At 36.5% G+C, this 6,007-nt stretch overlaps 1 pseudogene; it reads right to left on the minus strand.

Annotated features, from left to right (window-relative positions):
• Nucleotides 1-544: 544 nt before the first annotated feature.
• On the minus strand, nucleotides 545-675 carry LOC128572246 (uncharacterized; annotated as a pseudogene).
• Between the last annotated feature and the right edge of the window lie 5,332 nt (nucleotides 676-6,007).

Genomic DNA, 6,007 nt, shown 5'->3' on the forward strand with positions numbered 1-6,007 from the left:
GTGGATGTGATTTACCAAATGGAACTGGCTGAACTGCAGAATTATGATTCTCTGAAAGATGCATTCAAGTCAAGCAGCCTTCCTAATTTCTATGCATCTCTCCCCTCTGAGACATATCCTAATCTCAGGAACTATGCACTCAAAATGGCAACCATCTTTGGCAGCACTTAGTCTGTGAACAGACTTTTTCCAGAATGAAACATCTGAAATCTCCAATCAGATCTAGACTAACTGATGCACACTTGCATCACTTGTCACGACTAGCAGTGACAAATATGGAACCAGACATTGACCATCTCATTAGCCAAAAGCAAGCCCATAGTTCTCATTGAAATACTGGTAAGTTTGTTGATTTAACTTTACTGTTCTTCATTTTAAATATTGTATTTGTTCCCATTTTGTTTTTTTACTTCAAAATATGTGCAGTGGGCATAGGAATTTGTTCATAGTTTTATTTTTTCATAAACTATAATCCGACCCCCCAATGGGACAGTGAACTGGCCCCCTGTTTAAAAAGTTTGAGGACCCCTGGAATATACATTATTGTTTATCATCAATACCAAAAAAAAGCATGGAATTTATGGTTGTTGGCTTTTGATCTATACATAGTTCTATTAGCAATAATCTCCCCTCAGATAAACCTCATTGGCTATGATACTGTCACTGTGCAAAGATTATACACAGTTCTAACCTATTTTCTAAGTAACCTCTACTGACCTAACAAAAGGTAATGTGTAGACCTGTAAAAATTCCATACCAAACCCTTTACTGAAAATATGAAAGGATGTTCTCTGTTTGGCTGAACTGACTTCTTCAGTCATAACAATTACAACCAACTTTTAGATGTCTCTTGAATCAACATAATAAAAAAATAAGTCTATGAAATTTTGCTTTTGAGTACTTAAATTCTTCAGCCCTGAGTTTAGACCCTAAGATAAATGGGATAGTTTATCTTTGCTAACTAGTCCACAAGAGAATGACTACTAATTAATCACTCATCAACAAAACTACCCCCAAATGAGAACATCTTTGGAGAATACAAACAGCTGAACTATTACCTCCAATATCAAGACAGCATTGCTGAGTGTGAGTGCTTTCAATCTTGGCTTCAAGTTGGGATAAGCTTTATATATGTATAGAGGTTGGGGAATGAAGCTCAGGGGTGAAAAAATACTGGTGCCTGAGTCCTGAGCTCAGATTTTCTAACTTATTTGGTTCTGTTGGAACTGGGCACTGCATATATTTTGAAGCAGCTAAGGTATTTCTAACGTGCAGCTGTGGTGGATAGTTCTGTGGGGTTTGGGTTTTGTTTTTTTTTTACCTCAATTTATCATCAAGGCTTTCAATACAGATACTCAGACATATGAGTCATGGATTGGTTATAGGTTCGCATGAAAAGGTCTCGATATCCTTTCTTCTGTGTGAAAGAAGTTATTTTGTTTTATGCTAATGTAAACACAGGCACTTTCCTTAAAGCAGAGCCCCAAAATGTGGTGGTGAAGTTTCTGTTGCCTCATTTCACTCCGTGTTTCATCTGTGAGTAGGATAATTACAGCTGAGTCCCAGCAGCATATGGCAGTGGGCTGGGGAGAAGAAAACCAAGTGAGGACAAAAGCACAAATACAAAAATAAACACAAGTCAAGTTTGTGCTGCTGGGTATTTTTCTTTCATGTTTCTGTGAGGTTAATTAACTGCACAATATGTCTTTGCCACTCTGATGCATCCAGAGCATCCCAGAAGACTCCTCCCTCACAGTCTAAATTACACCGAAGCCTGACTGAGCAGGATGTTTAGTTTAGCTGGAGTACACCGAGTCAGCCCAGACAGCACAGAAGTGGACCTCAGCCATTGGTGAAAACTGGACATCCTCTGCAGTGTCACACTGAGGCCAAGAGCTGGTGCTGACAGATTCCATGACGTGGGCCATACTCTGTGGCTACGGGAGATCCCACCTCACATCATCTCAAATCCATCAAATGCCCCCATGAACCACATTAAATTTGCTTCAAAAGATTCTGCAAAGAGTATCATAATACTTTACATTTTTTGCCTGTGGGCCTTCATTTAATTATAATCAACTATTATTGCCTTCAGGCATTTGAGAAAAAAATAATCTGCAAGTTGTTTTCAAATTGCAAACTTGACAAAATTTATTTTGTGGACACTGAAACATCTGTTTTGTTTCTTTAAAGTCTGTCTTTATATTTTATATAAACATTTCCTTTTCAGTCCAAAATATCTTCCTAGTCTCCTCATATCGACTAGGCTTTAGACTTGTGTTTAAGTTTCTAATGGATAAATAGGACCTTGATGCTCCAGCTCTGAAATTTGAGTGAGAGACTAAATCTGCAAAAGGACAGTGGCCAGACACTGTATGACTTTAGAACTCTGAGCTACAAACCAAACTGTGCACCTGCAGCCCCTGAGAAGTCAGAACCAGTCCTGGCCTGTTAGCTGCCGGGAGTCTCTACTAACCACCAGAGATAATGCGGGACTCACCTGCTGCATTTCCAAGCCAGCAAGAAAATAATGGAAAGAGGCTGGTTGTTGAATCTACTTCTGTCTTCTAATGGTGCCTCTTATTCTTGCTTACATTTAGAGGTGTAGAGGATTTTATGTAAGTAATGAAGAAAGAATGGATCAGTGTAGTGACTAAAAAAATTGTTAATTCTATTCCACAGCTGTAAAAGCCTATTTTAGTTGATAAAATAATAATGTATTTTAAAATAATAAAGCACTTATTAACTATAGTTACAATCAGATTAATCTGAAAAGAGATGCCCATTATGCAAAAGGGCAAATAAGCCCTTTCCAAATGTAAAAAGCCTTTAGGATCATTCAAATGCAGCTCAAAGTATCACTGTGAAGAGAAATTGCTGATAGGCACTTGTCAAAATTATTTCTCTTTTATGACAACATAAAAATATACCCAGGGCTATAATAATTTAAATATAACAACACAACGGTTGCCTCATTATTGGCTTGCCTTCATTCACTGTCTTTAGCTGTATAACTGTTATCGTTTCTCAAAAAACTTCAAGAGCAGAGTATAAGTCAGCAATTTGAAAATAGTCCTTTTCTATTATTGTTGCCAAGACAAACCACTGAGGAGAGAAACATAGATCTTAACTTCAAGTTTCCAAAGCTGTCTAATTAAAAGTCAAGTTTATACTTAATCATCTAGATTTCCCAATAGTGCAAGTAGTGCCCAAGAATTAGGGCAGTGTGGGCTCACTACAGCATTTTTTATGGTTCTCATTTGATACCTAAAATAGAACGACCAGCACAAAAGAGTGTGTGTGGGGGTGTCCCAGAAAGCCTATTCCTATTGTTTCTATATGTCCTTGATCTTGGACATACCACACACACAAATGGTAACTATATTGAAGTGTTTTATGCTAATTAGTATGATTATGATAAATATTCCACAATGTATATGCATATCAAAATATCATGTTGAATACCTTAGGTATATACAATATTTGTCAATTATACTTCAATAAAGCTCAGAAAAATAAAATAAATTCAATTAACCTAAATATATGCCAGCAAAAATACATGGAAAATAAATCAATTTTCATATATTATAAAATATACATTTTAGCATTTAATTATTGATAAAACTAGCAGATGATAAAGTCAAGAATGAAACTCAAATAGCTACATTCTATAAGATGCAAGATTCACTTTCACTATCAATTATGTTTGGGTGTGCTAGCCTGCTTCAAAGGTGACTGTCCAAGCTCCCCATCTTTTGGACTTTATTTTCTTTTGTTACTCTTACATGCTGTACCAGGTTTAGTCTATGCGACCAATATAACAGGACAGAAGTGACGAAGAAATGAGTGTTATATCATTCTCAAGATTAAGTGATGAGTCACCGTGATCTCTCTCACTCGTCTCTCTCATCACTTGTTCCAGAGAAAGCCAGCTTCCTCCTTCTGAACAGTAATATGAAGAGGACTATTAGTGAGGAACTGAGGCCATGAGTGAGCAGCCTTGGATGCAGACCCTCCAGTTCCAACCAAGACAAAGCTTATTTCAGACGACATTTGATGACATCCTCATGAGAGACTCTGAGGCAGAATCACACAGGAATCTGACCCAGATTCCTGATCCAAGGAAACTGTGTGAGATAACAATGATTGTTGCCTCATGTTGCTATGATTTGTAGTAATTTGATATGCAGTAATAGATAACTAATATGGGTAGGAGTAAAAATAGACTTTAACTAAAAAGACAAAAGTTAAGCTGTTGTGAATTTTCTAGTAAGTGTAAATTTACTTACCTGAACAAGAAAATATATTTCTATTCAAGTGCAATATCATTTCAGACAGCTTCCAAATTAATAAATATATGTAAAGTATTTAGAACAATGACTTACATTGTTTAGAGGAAATTTAGAGATCTAAAAATAGATCTGCCATTCAATCCTATAATTCCTTTACTAGGTATATACCCAGAAGACCAAAAATCACATTATAACAAAGATATTTGTACCAGAATGTTTATTGCAGCCCAATTCATAATTGCTAAGTCATGGAAAAAGCCCAAGTGCCCATCAATCCATGAATGGATTAATAAATTGTGGTATATGTACACCATGGAATATTATGCAGCCTTAAAGAAAGATGGAGACTTTACCTCTTTCATGTTTACATGGATGGAGCTGGAACATATTCTTCTTAGTAAAGTATCTCAAGAATGGAAGAAAAAATATCCAATGTACTCAGCCCTACTATGAAACTAATTCATGGCTTTCATATGAAAGCTATAACCCAGTTATAACCTAAGAATATGGGGAAGGGGGAGAGGGAGGGAAGGGAGGGGGGAGGATGGGCAGAGGGAAGGTGATTGGTGGGATTACACCTGTGGTGCATCTTACAAGGGTACATGTGAAACTTAGTAAATGTAGAATATAAATGTCTTAACATAATAACTAAAAAAATGCCGGGAAGGCTATGTTAACAAGTGTGATGAAAATGTGTCAAACAGTCTATAAAACCAGTGTATGGTGCCCCATGATCGCATTAATGTACACAGCTATGATTTAATAATAAAAAAAAGAAAATTTAACACAAATAGCATATCTTATAATGGTAACAAATTAAGATGAAATGAAAAAAAATTTTCTACCTAAATGAAAAACTTTTCAGAAGTGTAAAGTCAAAATTCTCACAATTTGAGAGCACGCACCTTTTACATGTTACTTTTTAGCTCGAAAAGTTAATAATCACCCCTCCCTATTAGAAAAGATTCTGAATGGGACCTGATGCTCCATTTAATTTTTTCTTCTTTAGTCTTTATTAAATCATAATGGTGTACATTAATGCATTTATAGGGTACAATGTGTTGATTTGATATACAATGTGGAATGCTTACATCTAACTGATTAACATAACTGTCTCCTTGCTTACTCATACTCTATTCTTAAAAGTATAGAAGTGTATCATTGCATTATACAAATTAGTAGAAAAGCCTGCCTCCTGCAGACCATCCCCTTCCCCTCCCTTTTCTTTCCACTTCCCTCCTTTTTTTTTTTTTTTTTTTTTGTTGACAATAAAGTCTCACTATGTCACCCTCAATAGAGTGCTGGGGAGTCACAGCTCACAGCAACCTTCAATTCTTGGGCTTAAGTGATTCTCTTGCCTCAGCCTCTTAAGTAGCTGGGACTATAGGCACCTGCCACAATGCCCAGCTATTTTTTTATTGCAGTTGTCATTGTTGTCTAGCTGGCCGGGGCCAGGCTTAAACCCACCAGCCTTGGTGTATGTGGCTGGCACCATAACCACTGTGCTATGGGTGCCAAGCCTCTTCCCTCCTTCTTTCTGGACTATAGTTATGTTTTACCCTTCCTATGAATGTGTAGGTGACTGTATACTTATTTCATAATAATATCTAATACCTTGGGTACTTTTTTTCCATTCTTGAGATACCTTACTAAGAAGAATATGTTCCAGCTCCATCCAGGTAAACATAAAAGATGTGAAGTCTCCATCTTTTTTA

Source organism: Nycticebus coucang, chromosome 19 (genome assembly GCF_027406575.1).
Source record: "Nycticebus coucang isolate mNycCou1 chromosome 19, mNycCou1.pri, whole genome shotgun sequence".
Taxonomy (NCBI): Eukaryota; Metazoa; Chordata; class Mammalia; order Primates; family Lorisidae; genus Nycticebus; species Nycticebus coucang.